The 22,828-nt window shown below is 31.0% G+C and overlaps 1 long non-coding RNA gene across 1 annotated transcript; it reads left to right on the top strand.

Moving 5' to 3' along the window:
• Positions 1-1,463: 1,463 nt before the first annotated feature.
• On the top strand, positions 1,464-3,401 carry LOC107951170 (uncharacterized). The gene is made up of 3 exons (XR_001698347.2): positions 1,464-2,548; positions 2,640-2,878; positions 3,013-3,401. It is a non-coding gene; the product is annotated as an uncharacterized lncRNA (long non-coding RNA).
• Positions 3,402-22,828: the final 19,427 nt, after the last annotated feature.

Raw genomic sequence — 22,828 nt, 5'->3', positions numbered from 1 at the left:
TAATTACTTGGACTAGCTAATGAAATGGCTCCCCCCCCACCCTCTCTACATGCTCACATTTGATATATAGTCTCTCTCTCTCTCTCTCTATTATATATTAAAAGAAGTCTTTATATTTTAATTTGACATAATTTTGTCTTCTATTTTTATAATGATATTAGTTAGCCCAAATAATTTACATATTTATATGTGATAGTTATCTTATTATTTTTTTATCACATCATTTTGTGTGTTGATAAGTGTCTACGAATAAAAAGATTATTAGTAGTTGAAAGGTTAAAAGTGAATTTTTTCAATTATATATGAATGTTTTAGCAAAATAAAAAAGAGATTATGAATTTGAAAAAGTAAAATGGAACCGTACTTTTTTCTATAGATTATAACGATGGTTAAATTTTCATTTTGATTTATATAATGTGCTCCAATTTAAGACTTAATCTTTATACTTTAACTTATTGACATAAGTTGCTACCTCAACTTTTACATCGTCATTGGTTAGCTCAAATCCTTTATTTTGATTAAAATGATTGTGTAATTTTTAAAAAATTAAAGCCGTTAAAATTATCTATTAAATTTACATCCATTGCAATGACTTTTTTGTTACATGATTACCATGTGAGTAATTTTTTTAAAAATCAAAATATAACTCTAAAAAATTTAATGGTATTAACAATTGGACTTGAATTTTAACTTTCAAAACACTAACCAGACGGATTCCTTAATGAACAAGAATAAGTTGTATCCACGAAGTACATCACATGTACAAATCACCTCAATATATAAGGTATTGAGACTTGCTAGCATACTGTATGAATTACAGTCAATCTTCTCAATAAAACAACAAGATAATCAGCACAAAAATATATTCAACAAGTCTAGCATAAGTCTTCAAATGTTCAAGATATGCTTTCAAATTTACCTGAACCAATCCAATCTCATCAAAGTATGAAAGTCCATTTCCTTGATTCGATTTAAATCAATCTCCAAGATATGTTGTTATAACCAATTTGGACATTGTGGATGGGATTGCCTACGACCAAAATACCAACAAAGATCAAAGTCCATGAATTTTGTTGCCAAAATTTTCCAACATAAAATATGGAAAATTTATTACTTAAGCAATGTGATAGTATTATAGATAGAGGTTTTCCGCAAGTCATTTTGAAAAATGCCAATATCTCAACTATGTGAATGGAAATCACGTAGTCTTAACTTTGTGATTTTGAATGGAGGGTGCAAATTATGTATATCTATGGTGATACCAACATAGCAACAAACTTCATGGGTAATAGGATTAAGTCATGATTAAATGGTTAGTAAAACTAATTTATTTATCTTGTTGCTACAATTACTTATTCATCCTAGTTCCCTATAAATAGTGAAGTCTTCTGTATAAAATGTAGGTTTTTAGTCTTATTAAATAAAGATTAAAAAAAAATTCTCCTCTTTTATGTTTCATATTCTTCTATTATCTTTTTATTTCTGTTTATTCATATTCATTGATATTACTACTCAAAGCTTTCATCATGGTATCAGAGATTGAAAGATTTTAACAAAGAATGCTTATTTTTTTCTCTAATCATTTTTCTTGTTCTAGTTTTCTGATTCAAAGTTCTTATGTGGTTCTTTATTCTCGTGGCTTCTTAGAGTAATTTCTAATTGTTTTTTTTTCAATAATGGCTAGTGAGATTGATTCAAGTGGGTTTGATAACTCTTTTGATAATTCTACTTATCTTCTTACTAAACTTTTTTCTAATAAGTCAATTACAATACGACTTTATGAATTGAATTATTTACTATAGAAGCAGTAGGTTTTTTTCATGATTAAAGGGCATTCTTTGGAGAAGTATATCGATGGCTCTTTGGTTCTTGATCTAGCACAAGGTGATTATGCCTCTCTTAAAAAACAAGATCGGGCTTTTGCATCATGGTTGCTTGCGTCTATCAGTCTTAGGATCTTGTCAAGTCTTATTCATTGTACTTCTGCTTGCGATATTTGGACTACGTTACAATAGTTATTTTCTATTTCTTCCATTACTAGAGTCAAACGACTTCATTCCATGCTTAAAGGGGTAAAGAATCGGGAGCTGTGTATGAGGGAGTATCTTGCTAAAATTCAGTTAATTTGTAATAGTCTTGAGAGCTATGGATACCCTGTGTTAGAGGTCGTGCATATCTCAACTATTCTAACTGGGCTACCTAATGAATATGAGTCTGTAATGTCGGTTATTGCATCAAGCCAGTAACCATACAATCTTCAAGGAGTGTGTAGTGTGTTGCCAAATGCCTAACCTCGAAAAAAAACCCTTGTTTCCTTTACCAACAGCTCTGCTCAGTATGCATCTTGCTGAATCTCAATGGGCTTCCTCTTTACCTCGTCTATTAGTTTAAAATTTGGTGAATTCTTCTTTTTCATATGTTTTTCTAACTGTTAATTTTCAGTGTGATTCGTACTCTCCTAGTTACCAGTAATTTTATCAGGTTTCGCAACCAGCGTTTCGCGATCGTGGAAGATGTTGCGGTTCTAAACCTAACTGTCAGATTTGTGGTAAGATTGATCATCTGGCTCTACGCTACTACCATCAATTTGATCAATCGTATTCTGATGACTCTTGTCCTATGTTTCCAACAATGAGTAGTGCTTTTGTAAACTTCAGTGGTTTTTCAAATGAAGCTGCTACCCTCAGTCCTCCTTCGGGTCAAGCTTACAATATTGTTGCTTCTTTAGCGATTATTGTGGATGAGACTTGGTATCCAGATACTGGTGGCACAAATCATTTAGTAAATAATGAGGCCATGCTTGCTTAATCTACTCCTTACACTGATTCAAGTAACATTCAAATGGCTAATAGTGAGAAGTTATTCATTTCACATATTGGTAAAACATTTCTTTCCACTTCTTATCGTATATTGGTTTTGGAAAAATTGTTGCATGTACCTAATGTGACCAAGAATTTATTCTATGTATCCCAATTTGCCAAACATAATAATGTATTCTTTGAAATTTTCCAGATTATTGTGCTGTGAAAGATCTCGTGACTAAAGATGTTTTGCTACATAGGAAGGTGGACAAAGGTCTTTATAAGCTAAATTTTAATTCTTTTCTATGCACTCACAACACCAACGACAATAATGGTGATGATTGTGCTCTTTTTCAACAAGATAAACAAGCCTTCTATACTATTACTACTTATCTTATAGATCATATTATGTGTACTGGTGTTAATGTTTATCATAATGACATTTCTTCTAATTCTTCTACTATAAATGTTTCTTCTAATTCTTCTACTGTAATGTGGCATTGACTTTTGGATCATCCTACCAAAGATGTTTTGTTTCGAGTTCTTCAACTCTGTAATATTTCTAGTTCTGTTAATAAGATGTTTGATTTTTTTGAAGCATGTCAATTAGGAAAAAGTCATAAACTTCCATTTGGTTCCTCTACTATGGTATATACACAACCTCTACAACTTGTGGTCATGGATATTTGGGGGCCAGCTCCTATTACTTCTCAATCAAAATGTTATTATATCAATTTTATTGATGCTTATACTAGATATACATGGATTTATTTTTTGGCTAAAAAGTCTGATGCTCGGCATGTGGTTATTTCTTTTCATAAGATGACAGAATGACAGTTAGGTTTTCTACTTAAAAAAATTTAATCTGATTGGGGAGAAGAGTTTTGGGGCCTTCATTTATTTTTCAAATGTTGGAATTTTACATCGACCCTCATTTCCTTATACTTTTGAGCAAAACGAGCTGGTTGAACGCAAACATCAACATATTGTCGAGCTTAGGCTTACACTTTTTGCTCAATCATCATCACCTCTCAAGTTTTGGGTTGATGCCTTCTACTCAGCAATCTATCTTATCAATCAGCTGCCTATTCGAGTGTTGGAATTTTGGCCTCCTCATGAACGATTATTTGGTCGTGTAGTAGATTATTCATTTCTCAAAGTGTTTGGTTGTGCATGTTATTCACTTTTGAGACCTTATAATACCCATAAGTTGGACTTTCGCTCAAAAATGTGTATTTTCCTAGGGTATTGTCCAGATTGACATGGCTACAAATACTTGGCTTTGGATGGCAAAATATTTTTTTGCACCACATTCGATTTCAAGAGATTTTTTATATGTTGTCTTAGCCTCCTCTAGTGCTACTTTTGTTGGTTTTGTCTATTCTACTGGTAATATTGTTTCTTCCAAACCTTTTTAGTTTAGTCATTTCCCAACTACTCTCTTGTTGATAGGCCTACTGGTTCTTCATTGGCTTTATTGTGTTAGGGGTCTATGGTTCTTTTTTGTTCATTTACAGCTAATCTTGCCAATGAGCGTCACTTTCCTTCTAACATGCGTTAAACATCTACTGATATGCCTTGGTCACCGGCTTGTGCTATCGTCTCAATTTTTGCTCCTGTTCCTAGTATACCGGAATCAACTCCTACTGTACCTAATTCCAGAGTACCCGGTCAATCATAGTAACTTGAACCTTCATGTGATTCCAATCTACATAATCCTCGTTCGCTTGCTTTATCAACAATTTCTATTTTGAATGTTCATCCAATGATGGCACACACGAAGGCTGGTATATTTAAGCCCAAAGCATATCATGTTCAAATTGATACATGTGAACTTTGAAATATTCATGAGGTGATGAATGACAATGAATAGCGTACAACTGTGCATGAAGAACTTAGTGCACTCATCTCCAATGGAACTTGGAGTTTGGTTTCTCTTTTGGATAATAGAACCATTGTTGGTTGTAAGTGGATTTTTAAGACAAAAAAAAATACAGATGGGTCGATAGCCCATCGCAAAGTTCGGTTGATGGCAAAAAGGTTTTCTCAAGTTGTTGGTTTTGTTTAAAAAGAAACATTTAGTCCAGTCATCAAGCAACCTACAATAAGTGTCTTGTTGTCTTTGTCATTGACCAACAATTGGCAGCTCAAACAAATCAATATTAATAATGCCTTTTTGAAGGGAGATCTTACTGAAGAAGTATATATGGATCAACCTCTGGGTTTTAAACAGTGTGATGAGCGTGGTTTCCACTAGTCTGTCGACTACACAAGTCAATCTATGGGCTCAAGTAAGCTCCACGAGCTTGATTTGAGAAACTGACTTCGTTTCTTGTGGGTTTCTCAGGTTTCAAGCTCCCAAGGCTGATTCCTCATTATTCATTAAGCATTTAGAGCAGGCAAGTCAACTTTATTTAGCAGTTTACGTTAACGATATCATTGTCATAGGTGGAAACTTGCATAACATTGATGCCATCATCTTAGCTCTGCATGAGCGATTCTCACTGAAGGATTTAGGTAAACTCAATTATTTTTTAGGCATGGAGGTTCATCGTACATCTGATAGGCTAGTTCTTAATAAAAAATGTACTAGATCTTTTGCATAAACTCAATTTGAATGATGCCACACTGTTACCAACTCTGATGATTACTACACCACTTTTAATGGCTTATAATGGAGATCCGTTTCTTGACATCATTATTTATTAGCAAACAGTGGGTACTCTCTAACACATTTGCTGAGCACGCCCTGATATTGTTTATAGTGTTAATAAGGTCAGTCATTACATGCAATGTGTACTTAACAAACAGTGGAAGACGGTAAAACGGATTGTTTGTTATCTTAAAGGTACTTTCCATCATGGGCTTGTATTTCAACCTTGTCCCTCCTTACACATTACAACTTACTCTGACTCAGATTGGGGAAGCAACACTGATGATCGTCGTTCTATAGCTAGGTACCTTGTGTTTCTTGGTAACAACTTAGTTGCATGGAGTTCTAAGAAACAAAGTATTGTGTCACGATCGTCTAAAGAAGTTGAATTCCGAAGTGTTTCCAATATTGTGTGTGAAATAGCTTGGCTAAAATCATTGTTGACTGAGATGGGAATTCAGCTGGTTGCTCAACCTCTGGTCATTTGGTGTGATAACACTAGTGCCGTTGCACACTTTAGCAACCTGATGCAACATGCTCAGATGAAGTATGTGGAGTTAGACTTGTGTTTTGTTTGCGAAAAGGTGGCTATTGGTGAAGTTGATGTTCGCTATGTGTCGGCTACACATTAGATTTCAAATATTCTGACTAAATGTCGGCCAATTTCTTTACTCACTTGCGGCAACAACTTTGTGTTGCCTCTACTGATGAAATCTCTGCATGTCTATCTGTTTTAGTAGAAGGAGAGAACAAGGATGATAATAGGATTAAGTCATGATAAGGCGGTTAGTAAAGGTGGTTAGTAAAACTAATTCAGTTAACCTGTTGCTACAGTTACCTATTCATTTAGTTCCCTATAAATAGTAAAGTCTTTTATGTAAAAGATAAGTTTTTAGTCTTAATAAATAAAAATTAAAAATACATTTCTTCTCTTTTATTTTTCATTTTCTTCTATTATCTTTCTGTTTCTGTCTATTCATATTCATTGATGTTACTACTCAAAACTTCCATCAATGGGAAGTTATCTAATCCAACGGTTGGAAAACCTTTAATCTAGTAAAAAAAAACCAAAAAGTCAAAACCTATATTATTTAGGAAGGACCAAAATCCCTTAATATTTATCTATCCATCCCCCTCTTGAGAAGCCTGAATTAATTAAATTAAATTAAATTAAATAAAAAATGCTCACTATAAAATTGGTTTAGGATCCACTAAAAAGAAAATGATTTTCTTAAACCCCATGATTGTCTTCACATGGATTCCAACTCAAAGTGCCTCATTCTTTAGTGATTTTCTTAAACCCCTAATTATATCTATTTTACTTTCTTTAATTTTTGTAAGGGTACCCCACATTCACCATTCCTCAACTTTTCCCTTCAATTTTTCTTTAAAAATAAAAAAAATAATCAAACAATTACTTTTAATAAAAAAGGATGGTATATTAGTTTGATAGCCAAATTAATTATTCATTGATACATGAATGTAATTATTATGATTATAATTTCTAGTATGATGGTAATTTTTTTATTAAAAAAACTATTATTTTTACATAAACATCATTAAAGATAGTTGTTTAATTAAATAAAAATATATTAATAGTGAATAAAGTTCAAATAAATTCTTGAATTCTTTTTACTTGCTCTAATTGCCTATCCAAGCAATGTCATGACCTTTTATTATTTATAAAATGTATGCTAGGGTGAGCAAGGAACAATCAAAAACTTGGTCTCCAGTATCCACATGGGAACTGTTGGGATCCCAACAATCATGCTTTGTCTTCTCTTTTTTAATTTCTTTAAAATAAATTAAAATACGTAGCCCACTCTCTCACCTATACCACATGCTATTTGGTATAATACAATGGGATAATATAATCTTTGAACCCAAAACTTAGCAATTAGTTCAGTTTGGTACTTGAACTTGGCAATTAGTTCTATTTTAGTCCTTAAATTTGGATTCCATCAAAATTTATTGATGTCATTATTGTTTTTGGAACATGATTGGATTGGTCAGTCAAACCGATTGGATCGAGAACCGACTTGTATACTAGTCCAAGTAAATGGATTGAACTAATTGAATAAAAAACTACTTGAAATCGGTAAAAATAAAAAATTAGGACAAAAGTGAGTATTGTTGAACCAGTTGAATTGAAAATCGAAATTGGGACGAAAGTGCACAAATCGAACGTAAAAAGAACTGGTTTAATCATTTTTTATTTTTAAATTTTATGAATTTTAATTATTTAGTTAATTATTGCTGGTCTAACAGTTGAACCGTTTGAATCAAAGCCAGTTGTCTAATCGGTTTAATCATTAGTCTGATTATTAAAACATTATATGGGACACCCCAAGATTATACCATGTCATTATTTGAACATTTATATAATTCTTTTAGTTTTCAAGTGATGATGTGGCACAATATTTGAGTGTCATGTCATCAAACATTTATATATTTGAAGTTTAAGGACCAAAATGAATTTAGATATTAAGTTCAGATATTAAAATAGATAAAAAAAGTATAAATACCAAAATAGAGATAATTATTAAATTCAAGGGCGGATGTGCGAACAGTATGAGGTGTTAACCAACAACTGTACCAATTAAAAGTGATACAGAAGAAAAATCAAAATCGACATTAATATTATATCATATATATATATTTCTTAAAATGATAAATAAATAATTTTAAATTTCGATTAATACTCTTTTTAGAGTTTTGCGGGATGGATTTTTTATATATAAAAAAATGTCAATGAATAATGTCTAGCATGTGTATTAAGAAAGATGCTATCTTATCTGTCCTAAATTAAAAAAAAAATCAATAACAAATCTATTATGGTTTATGAATATTAAACCTAATTCCAACACCTTAAACATAAAACTTCCCTTTTCATGGACAAACAATTAAATTGAGTATTTTGATATTGATGGTTTAGGTGGAGATTCTAAATCTTTTTAATACTCAAGTTTGAGTTTCACTATTTTCAATTATGATGCATAAGTTTCCAGTCCTATTTGTGTATAAGCCATGTATGTGCTTTGTTTGGATTCTTTACGTTTCCTTAACCAATAATATATTTACTGTGTTTCATTTGGTAGGTACATGTTAAAAAAATTGTATTTTATGATAAATTTGAGGCATATTCTCAATAAGTAAAAGTATAGAGATGAATCATAAAATTATAGTTTTATATTCTACTCTAGGAGACCTTTACAATGGTATATCATATGCTCAAAATGGTTGAGTGATGAATGAGAAATTGATGCTCAAAGTAAGCTATTTGGAAATATTTGTTGAGAAAAAGTAAAAGCTTAAATCTCACATTGGTTAAATACCAAGTGTGGAATGTGTATATATATATGAGAACCCTCTTGAAGGATGATTGAATGATTAAGCTTGGAATCTTGCTTCAAACGCAAGGGAGTGCAAGTCTAAACCCAACAGGGGTTGGGGTGCTCTCGCACGACATGAGTGATGCGAAATGTTTGGATTGGTTGAGTTCAAAATGAGTTTATGAATATTTTAGCCCAACACGAAATTATTTTTTCCTCAGCAACCATATTTTTTTTTATATAAGGACATTTATATTATTTATTTGATTCCAATCAATTTGATTTATTTTTTAATCAAATTGATTTGTTGGCTCTTTAATGGCAGATATTATGGATATTTCCAAAATTTCACCATACTAAATGCCTATAAAAGACTATGAATTTTGTAGAATTTTTCCTACACTCATACTCTCTCTCACACCGAATTTCTTTTGCTCTCAAAACTCTTCTTTTCTTCTCAATATTTTCCAATGTTCCGATGATAGAAAAATGCAATGTTTATTCGTTGATCTTGCAGAGGTGCTACTGCTTTGACCATTGTGTTGTTGTATCTTAGGAGATATTCAACCAATGTTTTTCTGAATATCGTAGGAGTGGCCGAATTTGTCTTAAGGAAACTATATTAAACAGGCCTCAACGTTTAGTAAATCTCTATTCTTATTTTCTATTTCAATCTTTTTGTTACGATTTTGATTGGTTTATGTATTTGACAATTGAAATATAAGTTATTCTATTTATATTTTATTTTATATATAAATATTTATTTATTTATACTTATATATATTGTTCACTAACATGTTTTGTCTAGCAATCTTAAGACAGACTTTACCATTATTTGAAATTCTCTAATCCAAGACAAACGAGATACCAAGGCCAAAGGAAAAAAATATTTTAAAATAATTTGTTTCAAAAGTCAATTAAATCTGTCAACGGATTTCATTACATTTTGATTTTGTTGCCAAAACGAGAAATTAAAATTAAATAAAATCTGCTTCAAGCTTTATTCTCGCTTTTTAACAAGATTTTATTCGATTTTAATTTTGTTTCCAAATTAAATAAAATTTGTTTTGAGATTTATTCCCGCTATTTAACAAGATTTTATTCGATATTGATTTGTTTCCAAACGAAGACTTAATCAAATAATTCTATTTCAGGATTTATTCTCACCGTTTAACAGACTTTATTTCGGGATTTATTCCTGCCATTCAACGAATTTTATTCCTTTTTTTATTTTATTTCTAAACGAGAAATTAAAGTTAAATAAAATCTGTTTTGAGATTTATTCCAGTCGTTCAATGGATTTTATTATATTTTGATTTTGTTGCCAAAACAAGAAATTAAAATTAAATAAAATCTGTTTCGAGATTTATTCCCGCCGTTTAACAAGATTTTATTTGATATTAATTTGTTTCCAAATGAAGATTTAATCAAATAATTTTGTTTTAGGATTTATTTCACCCGTTTAACAGACTTTATTTCGGGATTTATTCTCGCCATTCAACGGATTTTTTTTCCTTTTTTACTTTATTTCCAAACGAGAAATTAAAGTTAAATAAAATTTATTTCGGGATTTATTCCCACCATTCAACGGATTTTATTATATTTTGATTTTTTTACCAAAACGAGAAATTAAAATTAAATAAAATCTGTTTCGGGATTTATTCCCGCCATTTAACAAGATTTTATTCAATACTGATTTGTTTCTAAACGAAGACTTAATCAAATAATTCTGTTTCGTGATTTATTCATGTCGTTTAATAGACTTTATTTTGATTTAATTACATAATTTTGTTTAAGGATTTAATCTTGCCATTTAACAAAATTGATTTTGATTTTGTTTCATAATTTTAATTCTACCGTTTAACAAAATCAAAGGGAAATTTTCTGTTTATTTTGGCCTAATTGTGTTTTTAAATTGTGAATTAAAAAGAAATTTATCAACAGAGAATTGAAAAGACACTATGAGAATGCAGTTTAGGATTAGTTCTTTGAAAGACTTGGTATTTAAGCGTGCTGACTACACATCTCTTTTAGGGTTACCTACCTAGTGCATTGTTTTATTGTATTTTTTATTAGACTGTATAAACTTTTGTTTTCGGGTTTTATTAGATTCCTATCGTCTAACAAAAGTTGATAATTTTCTAATTTTGATTTTGTTTCTTAACAAAAAATGGAAACTCTCATCAATGCTGTGGAAGATATGGACTTATGTGCTGTGGTTTCTGAAGTCAACATGGTTGATTCAAATCCAAGAGAATGGTGGCTTGATACAGGTTCCACACGTCATATCTGCTACGACGAAGACTCCTTTTTTGAGTTGGAATCTTGTAAAAATGGGGAGAAGCTCTATATGGGCAATGCTGCAACTTCCAAGATCAAGGGGAAAAGTACTGTGGTATTGAAAATGAATTCTGGCAAAGAACTCAAGCTTCAAAATGTGTTGTATATGCCTGACATACGCAAGAACCTTGTTTCTGGACACTCCTTAATATATACGGCTTTAAGATGGTGTTTGAATCCCAAAAGCTAGTTTTATCTAAGGGGGAATGTTTGTGGGAAGGGGATATGTATTAAATAACATGTGAAAACTTAATGCAATCTCTTTAAAATCAAAGACAATTAATAAAAATGTCGCTTCTTCTTCTGTTTATATACTTGAGTCATTTGATTTATGGCATGGTACGTAGATTAATTAATTTGGAGCACATTCCTTCATTCCATATTAAGTATAAACATAAATGTGAAACTTGTGTTGAGACAAAATTAACAAGGTCTTCATTTCAAACTATTGAAAGAAGCACATAACCACTTGATCTAATACATAGCAATGTTTGTGACTTAAAATTTGTTCAAACGAGAGGAGGAAATAAATATTTTATTACCTTCATTGATGATAGCACAAAATATTACTATGTGTATTTTTTAATAGCAAAGATAAAGCTATAGAGAAATTTATTCTCTATAAGCAGGAAGTTGAAAACCAACTTAATAAAAAGATTAAGATGGTGAGAAGTGATCATGGTGGTGAATATGTTGAACTATTCGATGAAGACTGTGCACAACATGGTATTATTCATGAAGTGACACTACAATACTTTCCTCAATCAAATGGAGTAGCCAAGTGGAAAAATCAGACTCTAAAGGAACTAATGAACGCAATGCTAGGAAGCTTTGGGTTATCACAAAACATGTGGGGAGAAGCTATCCTATCAACTAATTGCCTTTTAAATAAGGTCCCCCGCAAGAAAATGGCCAAGACAGCATATGAGTTATGGAAATATGGAAAACCTTCCTACAACTACTTGAAAGTGTGAGGGTGTCTTGCAAAGGTAATGGCTCCGTTACCAAAGCAAATGAAAATATGTCCTAAAACGGTGGATTGTATTTTTATTGGCTATGCAGATCATAGCAATTCATATAGGTTTCTTATGTATGAATCTAAAAATCCTGACATTCATAAGAATATCATATTAGAATCAAATGCTTCATTGTTTGAAAATATCTTTCCTTGTAAAGCTAGAAAAGTTGATTTAAGTTCAACAAAACGAATTTTAAAGACTGTAGAAGAAAATAGTCTGACGAGGCTGAAACTGAGATAGAGCCAATGAAAAGTAAACGAACAAGGGTAGAAAAGTCTTTTGGATCAGATTTTTTAACTTTTATGCTAGAGGCTGAACCTCAAACGTATAATTATGTTATATAATCATCCGAAAGCACCTCATGGAAAGATGCTATTAAAAGTGAAATTGATTCCATCATGCAAAATTATACATGGGAATTAGTGGATCTTCCTCCGGGAATTAAATCATTAAATTCTAAATGGATTTTCAAATGGAAAATGAAAGAAGATGGAACAATTGATAAGTACAATGCTAAATTGGTTATAAAAGGTTATAGACAAAAGGAAGGCCTTGACTACTTTGATACTTTTTCTCCAGTATCTAGAATAACTTCCATAAGGATGATACTTGTAATTGTCGCCTTGCGGAATCTAGAAGTATATCAAATGGATGTTAAAACAACTTTCCTAAATGGAGATATTGATAAAGAGATCTACATGGTACAACCTAAATGTCATGTAGTTCTAGGACAAGAAATGAAAGTTCGTAAATTGGTGAATTCTTTATATGAGCTTAAGCCATCACTAAAATAATGGCATGAAAAGTTTGATAATGTCATGATGACAAATGGCTTCAAGATTAATGAGTGTGACAAATGTATGTATGTTAAAACTTCCAATATTGGATATATAATCTTACGCTTATATGTTGATGACATACTCATTCTAGGAAGTAATAATGAAATGGTAAAATGTACCAAAGACATGTTAAATTCAATATTTAACATGAAAGGCATGAGACTAACTTATATGATTTTGGGTATCCAAATTTAAAGATCATTTGAAGGTCTCCTATTGGCTTAGTCACACTATGTGGACAAGATTCTTGGGAAATGTAGCAAGGATGATTCCAGCATAGCCAGAACTCCAATATATATGAGCCAACATCTGTCCAAAAATAAAGGTAGAAACGTTAACCAAGTGGAATATGCCAGGGTCATAAGCAGTCTAATGTGTGAGCTGTACTAGACCAGATACTACTTTTACCGTGAATACTTTAAGAGATTCACAAGCAATCCAGGGGAAAACCACTGGAAAGCAATTGTGAGGATATTGAGATATTTCAGATATACTTGGGACTATAGATTACATTAATCCAGAGATCTTGCTATTTTAGAAGGATTCTTTGATACCAATTGAATATCTGATATTCAAGATACCAAAGGTACAAGTGGATATGTCTTTACATTGGGAGGATGAGCTCTATCATGGAAATCCTCAAGACAAATGATTATAACTAGATCCACAATGGAGTCTGAGTTTGTAGCTCCAGACAAATCTGAAGAAGAGGTAGAATAACTTTAAAACTTCTTGGAGGATATTCCTGACTGGTAAAAGCCTGTGCCAACAATATGCATATATTGTGATAACCAAACAATAATTAGTAGAGCACATAATGCAATGTATAATGGTAAGCCGAGACATATGCATCGTCGACACAATACCGTCAAACAATTGATCTAAAAAACAGTTATCTTTATTGATTTTTTAAAATCAAAAGCTAACATTGTGGATCTGCTAACTAAAGGTTTAAATTGAGATCAGGTTGATAAAACATTGAAAGGAATTAGACTAAAGCCCATGGAAATTAAACGCGCTATATGAAGGAAAACCCAACCTAGTTGACTGGAGAGCCTAAGATCTAGGTTCAAAGGGACAACCTAATTGCATAGACCTTGTGATGTCACCATGGGGGTACTTTTCCCAAGTTCGTTCCTATAATGTAAACAGTGACTAAAAATGGGATAGGTTAAGCAATGCTTTTAATGACCATTGTGTATTTCAGTGAGCCGAACAACATAAGTAATCTATGCGAGAGTGAAGTGGGGTTACTTCGAGGAGACTATTAGGGCATAGTTCTCTCAAACTCTTGCAGAACCAAGAGATATTCACGGCTATATAAACATACCCATGAGAACTAAAACCTTGTCAGGGAGGTAGTTGTGTGAGGTATATCATCGTTTACACAAAAACTAGAACAGTTCAAAGACATCACGTCTACTGATTAGCTAGTAAAGTAAATATACTTGCACAAATAAAGGTTCAAGGGTGGATACCTACCTATCTTATGCAACTATTGATCGTATATTCTATCACCATATCGAATCAATGTTTTTCGATAAAACTATCAATTTTCATTCAATGGGGGATTGCTGGAAAATTGTATTTTATGGGAAATTTGAGGCATATTCTCAATAGGTAATTGTGGAGATTTGAATCACAAAATTATGGTTTCATATTCTACTCCATGAGACCTTTACAAAGGTATATCATATGCTCAAAATGGGTGAGTGATGAAAGAGAAATTGATGCTCAAAGTAAGCTACTTGGAAATATTTGTTGAGGAAAAGTAAAAGCTTAGATCCCACATTAGTTTAATACCAAGTGTGGGATGGAAGTGTGTGATGTGTATATATATAGGAACCCTCCTGAAGGGTAATTGGATGACTAACTTGGAACCTTGCTTCGCGTGGAGGGGGTGCAGGTCCAAAACCTTCAGGGTTGGGGAGCATCTGTATGACGTGGGCAACGCGAAATGTTCGGACCGATTAGGCTCAAAATGAGCTTGTGAATATTTTAGCCCAACACAAAATTACTTTTTCCTCAGTAGACATAATCTGTTTATATAAGGACATTTTTTTATTTGATTCCAATCAATTTGATTTATTTTTTAATCAAATTGATTTGTTGGCTCCTTTAATAGCAAATTTTGTGGATATTTCCAAAATTCTACCATATCAATTGCCTATAAAAGGCTATGAACTTTGTAGAATTTTTTCTACACTCATACTCTCTCACATCAAATTTCTTTTACTCTCAAAACCCTTCTTTTCTTCTCCATATTTTCTAACGTTCTGGTGATAAAAAAAGGTAACGCCTGTTCGTTGATAGTTGCAGAGGTGCTACTGTTTTGATCATTGTGTTGTTGTATCCTGGTAAATATTCGACCAATGTTTCTCCAAGTACCTTAGAAGCGGCCGAATCTGTCTTAAGGAAACTATGTTAAACAAGCCTCAATGTTTAGTAAATCTCTATTGTTATTTTCGATTTCAACCTTTTTGTTACGGTTTTTATTGGTTTATGTATTTGACAATTGAAATATTAATTATTTTATTTATATTTTATTTATTTATATTTATATATTTTCTTCACTAACGTGTTTTGTCCAACAATACATACACTACAATAAAAATGACTTTAAATGACGCTCATAAATTATTGTTTAAACAACAAATTTCATTGCATTAGAGTTTATACAATGATTTTGTAACCGTTGTGTATGTGGTCATTGCCTAAACTTAAAGAAAACGCTTATTTCATTTTAAAAAATGTTACATTTTAATGTTGTCATTGGTATTTTAGGTAATGGTTTTTATTGTTAAGTGCAACATTTATTTGAAAAATGCGACACTTTTACAGTTATTGCAATACTATGTAGTCGTTACCTAATATCAAAAGCAACACTATTAATTTTTAAATAACAATTTACTCTAATGATGCTATTGGTGTAATATGCAACGTTTATCCGATGGTTGCCTAAAAGAAAAGCCAACATTTTTTTTCATTTTAAATGGCGATTATTGAATGTTTTCATTGATGTTATGCAACAGTTTTCTACAATTAAATGCAACATCTATTTGGAAGAATAACCATCACATTTTTATATTTATTACAACTATATGGTTGTCGAAGCCACAAAAAATAAAATCTACTTGGAAAAATAATTAGTAGAAGTGACAAGTAAGGTCAAATCCATAGAGATTGGTAGAAATTTTATTCCTTCAACTAAAACAATTAAAAAAAAAAGAGGGCTTTGTTTGAAGAAAAACTTAAAAACTAAAGTTAAGATTTGAGAAAAACAAAGAAAGTAATAACTAAAATTTTGGGAAAAATCAATGAGATGAAGTTTCTAGTCAAAGTAAATTCTTCGTTTAATTCAAGGGTTTGACCATTTATGCAGAGATGAATTTCAATATTCTTTAATAAATTGGTTATAATTATCGATTATCACTTAGTAACCTAATTTCTTCTTATCTTCTCGATAATCAAGGCAATCATCATTAATTACTTCTCTTTTTGACAAACAACCCTATAATGATTGCTTAAGAATTTAACTTATTAATGGCCTTAAGAGCCAAAGAGACCCAATTCTAACCAACAAACACATCATTAGGGTTTATTTAAGTTACATTGCATGCCCACACTATATAAATTATCACGCTGTTGTCACAATTATTAGAAATCAATCAATCAATCAATCAACTAATTATCTAATTGACAAAGTAATTATTCTAAGTTATCAAATACTAGTTACATACTTAACAAACCTGAACAATTGTAATTAAACCGTAAGACATGTAAATACCGAAGAATAAAGTAAAACTAAGAGCAATTAAATTTCACAAACTTGTAGAATCAAACTTCGAATATTACTTTAACTAGAAAAGAAAAGTTTGACAATCCATAGGAAAATAAAATGCAAATTGAATTAAAATTGAGAGTGGAGATGACTTGTCTCTATTCTAAGATCCTATTTATAGAGTTTATGGAGTTTTAATTGACTTCAAGCAAGGGTTAAAAACTTGATTTAGACTTAAATACTAGAAAAAGATGAAAGTAGCATTGCATCTCGATTTAAAACAAAAAAAGAACCCACAAGACATGGACAATGACATCAGGGCTTGGTGAATCGGCACTGCAATGTGGAGCTCAGGGCATTGGGGCGACATTTGCTAGGCTGGGGCGCCACTTGTTGCTTTGGGCCAGCGCCATGACTTGATCATCTTTGCTTGGATCTTATTTTAAGGCGCTCCTTCCATCTTTGATGACTTGTGACATTGTCTTTCAAGCTTGTATGCACTTAATTTAGGTCACAGGAACACTCAGAGCAATTACTTGTGACCAACTAACATTAAATCAAACTATAATGATTAAATTTGTTAGGACAATTTATGCTATTAGTTTCTTACTATGTATGAGTTGTGGATTTAGTCTATATTCTCCAGTTTGATCATTTTTAGTCCCTATGTTTTTCAAAATTTAATGTCAAAGTCCTTGACATAAGTGGAAGCTATTAAATCCATTAACTACAATGACATAATATTTTTGTAACTATTATATGAAAAAAACAAGTTGATATGACATTATATGTTTGTTGCGCAGAATTTTAGAAAATAACACTTAACGAATTTAATAGCTAATACTTTAATTTCAAAATTTCAAGACTATAGAAATTAAAAAGATCATAAAATACATAAATTAAACCTATAACTTATCCATAGTAAAGGGGTTAACCATATAGTTTTGGTTGTGTCATAGGATAAGATAGTAATATGAAAGGAATGTCATAGATATAAAAAATGAAGTATTGATTGTTATGGTGATGAGTGGTTATGATGTTGTTATAAATATCAAAATCACATTATGCCTAATTAAGAACATAAATTGGACTTAAAATTAATTGATGCAAAGTTTATTTTGATTGAATGGTTTTAAAAGTGATGTATACATGTGGTTAGAAGAGAATTTTACTTAAATACTCTTTTAATTCAAATTAGATTATATTCACAATAAAACAAAACATCTGTAATTATTAAAAAAAAAGAGTGCCCTAATATGAAATTATATATGTATATGCACACGTTTAATGTCTCATTGTCGTAATCATCCATTACAATTTCTTAATAAAAACTCTTCCAATCCAGCATAAAGGGAGAAAAAGAAAGAATATATCAACTCTTTAACTCTTGGAAAGATAAAGGGTCACACACTTATCATACGCATTATTTCATTGGCTTCAAAAGAAATTAACTTATAATAATAAGAAGACAGGTGTCAAGCAATAAAGTTCAGCAAAAGAAATCTATGCTTTGCTTTGGTTTTGTTTTGTTTTGTTTTGGTGCATTATTATTATTATTATTATTATACGCAGGGTACGTTACAGGCAAACACTACACAAACCCTAATGGTGATTGGTTTGTCCTTATCTTTTGTCCATGTTCTTAATTTAAAAATAATACCCCCCTTAAACTTGCTAGCATGCTTATCCACACCACTAAATGTAATTATTTACACAAATGACGCTGACATGGACTCGATCATATATTAATTTGCATCATCTGAGATAATGGTTCGGATTTACATCCAGACAAATTTTGTTACATATTGATACACTATTCTTAATGATTTTAGTGTTAAAACATTGATTTCCCACCAATAATTTCATGTGTTTTTTTATATATTATATAAATATATGTTTGTTCAAATATTTAGCTCTTTCAAAATTGTAAAATGTTAACTTCAAAATTTATAATCCTCCAAAAATAATAGATTTATAGTTTCAACATTTTAGAAATTGTAAAATTCTAAAAAAATTTATATTTTAATTCCTATATATTTTTCCTAAATCATATATGCATGTTTGAATATAAAGAAAATAAATGAATAAATTCAAAAGATGAATAAAAGAATATTTGTTTCTCCAAATTGTTTGTTTCTCCTTCCTTGTTTTGTCCAGCGATGATGTTAGTCTCTGGGTTGATTATTGTTCATCTATTTTCTCCTTTCCTTTCTCCCATCAACTTTTTCTTTCTTTGTTCTCTTTGTTCACTCCACATACCTTATGTCTTTTTAGTTTGCCTATCTGTTTTGTATGTATCATTGTCATCTTCACAAGTTTGGATTCGTATTGTCTTAAATATTATATTTTTTTATTGTTTAATAAGTCTTCATTTCTAGAAATTTTTGTCTTATCTTGTACAAGTTTTTTAGTCTTGTTTTTACAAGTGATTTTATGGATGATTTTGTCATTGTCCTTTTCAATTTGATGGATGCTTGGTTTTTTTTTTTGCCAATTTTTGCTAGTCGTTTTGGATCATAATGGACTGATTTTCTTATTGTATTAAGCGCTTGCAACCACAGCAGATATGTCATACTTGACTTGTGACGGATTCAGTTGTCTACGTGCCACAATATTTTATTTATGTTGAGGTTAAAGCATTTGTTATGTTGATAGAACTTATCTTTCACTACTTATAACAGGTGTATTCTTATTTGTTGTTTTCAAATTCTATAATCTTATTTATAGAATTTAAAATTTGAAAAGATGAATAAATTTTGAGTTAGTTATGGTTAAATGAAATATGTGAATTTCGGGTAATATTAGAATCTAATTTGATTCTTGCAATATTGGTTTGCTGAATTGGCAGCGGCAGCTTGTAGTTGGCCACCAGCAATGAAACATGTAGCACTAGGGTTCATATTTATTAGTAATATCATTTTAAAAACAGCTAGTGTGGGTCAATTAAATATTAATCATAAAGGAAAATAAAGGAGTGCACATAAGAATAAGATGGGTGGCTAAGTGTGGAAGGCATCAAATGATTCTCATCTCAAAATACGTAATAGATTTTATTTGACATATTTAGACAATAGGGGTCAAACAAGAATACTTGCTACCTTATTGCGATACTACTTATTATAGTTTATCAATGAGGAATAAATACCGCTAATTATTAATTAAATGAGAGTTAATTATAAATTTAACTTTTAATATTTATATCTTTTTCAATTTAATCTCTTTTTTTAGTTAAATTTGATCTTAAATTTTTAAAAAATATTGACTACCAATCTTTTAAAAGGAGTTAAAATTGTTATGTTTTGAAATAAATATTGATTAAAATGTTAATTTTTAAGTATGGAAGCTTGCATGACAATCTATGTGTACTTCATATTATTTGAATTTTTATATAATTTTTCAATTATTTATTGATGTGACATATAAGACAAATATAGACTGCCATGCTAATATCGTTAAAAATAACATTTTAGTTGATATTTTCATTAAAAAAGAGATTTGACTCTCTTTTTGAAAGTTGAATGCCCAAATTTAGCAAAAGTAAGGGCCAAATTGACAAAAAAATTATTAAGTGTTGATAGCTAAATTTATTATTATACCATTAGATAAAAATAATCATATTTTGGTCTTTTACGTATATGTTAAAATCTTCAGTAAGTCTTTGCATTCTTCACAAATTTTGAATTTAGTTCTTGTACTTTTATTTCTAAAAAATTAGTTCATAATAGATTTTAGATTTCTAAATTCAAGTCTACCTATTAACATTATTAAATTTTTTTGTTAAATTTATTGATTTGACATTTTGAAATAAAAAAAATACTTCATTTGTTAGCCATATAACTAAAAAATAAATTTTAATAAACTCGAATTTAACAAAATAGTTTCAGTAGTGTTAATAGTTAGACCTGATTTTTAAAATTTTAAAAAATAAAAAGACTAATTTTTAAAAAAAATACAGACACTAAATTTTAAATTTACAAAAAAGTATAAGGAATTTCATAGATTTTAACCATACATATATATCTATAATCTACCTTCCAAGAAAGAAAGAGCCAAAAATATTGTGACGTAAGGGTGTCCGTCGTTGAAGCAAGTAGCTAAGTACGGGGGTCATGGGGCATGCCCTATAATGCCCCTACTTGCTATTGGTGTGACAAAAGTAACATTAAATTACTCTTCTTTTACTTTGTAATGCAATTTGAAATCGTCCATTGTCCAAACCAAGTCTATGTAAAGTAGCCTTGTCGTACCCGTTCCGGTTTCTCTCTCGCCGACCTCCCGTTGTGCTACTCTCCTTTTCTCTATTTCTATCCTGCATTGTCAAGTCAAGACCCTTACTGGTCAAACTCAGCTCTTCCTGAACGTTTGGATTTTCTCTAACCGTCCACTTCAGCTGGGCTTTCTTCTCCGAATTTTTCTGATTTACGGTATAGCTCACCACCTGTTCGACTCTTTGCTTGAATGGAAATTGCTTTGTTTGACAGATTGATGTGAATCTTTATTGCTGAAAACATAATATCTGCGTCTCTGTTTGATTTGTTTCCTTTTTGCTTACGAAATGATACTTGACTCTTAATTGGGCATTCATGATTATGGAGTCGGTCTAATGAATTAGAATATCTTTTAGGTCTTAAAAGTTATATAAGTAGTTAATTTAAATGATAATTAAACAACTTAATAGAAATATAGTAATTAATATAAATTATTTGTATAGTTAATGATAAATTTAATTTAAAATTTTAAATAAAGATGTTTTTCATAACAATAACACGTTTCACGAAAAAATAAGTAGAATGTAATAAACATTAATGGGATAGTAAAATCCGAAAACAAATTACATTAAATAATATAACATAAAACTTTAAGTTAATTTATATGTTAAATAAGGATATTTTTACAATTATAGTGAGGTAGAAGGGTTCTTTTTGTTAACTGGATCTTCAAAAAAATATATATATATTTTATAAGCCTGAATTGGATCGAAACCTATACCGGTTAAGATTTCTTTTTTTTTTTGCCATTAATTCTAATAATAAAAAAATTAAACCTTCGAAATTGTTAGTTGGTGGGTGTTTTCTTTTGAATAATATTAAGAATGCCAAAAAAAAAAAGAAAAAAGAGGAGAGGTTTTAGATTGACTCAAGGCAAATATTCAAATTTGATATTTTTACTTTTGAGGGTGAATGTGGAGAATCTGGACGTTTCAAAGGGGGTGGGGTCACTGTTTCCTTTCCTCGCTACTACTTGTTGCTTGATGACGAAAGGATGCGAGTAACGTGACGGATTGATGATAAACTAATAATAATTGAAGTGCTAAAACGACGGCGTTATAGCAAGAGTACATGTGGAGGTGGAGCCCCGCATAAACCCAACCACGTGTGAACTCCATTTCGGCAAAAGGGAGTGACGTGTACAGTGTTGGACCACCGAACCGCTCGCAGTTTGTCTGGGAAAAAGTACAACAACAGGGTTACAAAGCATCAAGATCCAACACTTCGCACGTGTTTCACGTGGACCCCGCACTCCTCTGTGGCAGATGCCCCCCCTAATTATTACTACTTTCTTTTCCACCCTCAATTCAATTTAGATTTTGGTCCTTCAATTTTATTCGTTATGAAATTTTACCCTACGCAAGCAAATTTATGTTGGTATAAAATGTTTTAAAATTTTTACATTAATATTTTAATCAGGTGTTTACTATTTTTACTAATTAATAATATTATAAAAATATATAATTAAAGTATACAGATTAAAGTTTAAATTTAAGCATAATAGATTTGACCTACAGAAATAAATTAAATTAAATTAAATGTAAGAAAACAAGAGGAAAATAAAAAATAAAAAACCCCCAACCCAAATGTCTTTGGGGTTTATAACTCGAGCCAACCACCCTGTTGCCTGTTTCGAAGCAGCCAACGAAAGAGACGTCAAAAATAACACCGTTAACCCCAACCACACTCATCCCAATGCCCCCCCATCATCCGTACCTAAAACGCCGTTGAGAAACGGCTTTCCATCGTTTGCCGTTAAAAAATGGTCTCGTCACGTTAATCCCCTGACTGTCTC

This window comes from Gossypium hirsutum, chromosome A02 (assembly GCF_007990345.1).
Source record: "Gossypium hirsutum isolate 1008001.06 chromosome A02, Gossypium_hirsutum_v2.1, whole genome shotgun sequence".
NCBI classification, from domain to species: domain Eukaryota; kingdom Viridiplantae; phylum Streptophyta; class Magnoliopsida; order Malvales; family Malvaceae; genus Gossypium; species Gossypium hirsutum.
Note: the sequence above shows the minus strand (reverse complement) of the source record. Positions and strands in the feature narration are given on the sequence as shown.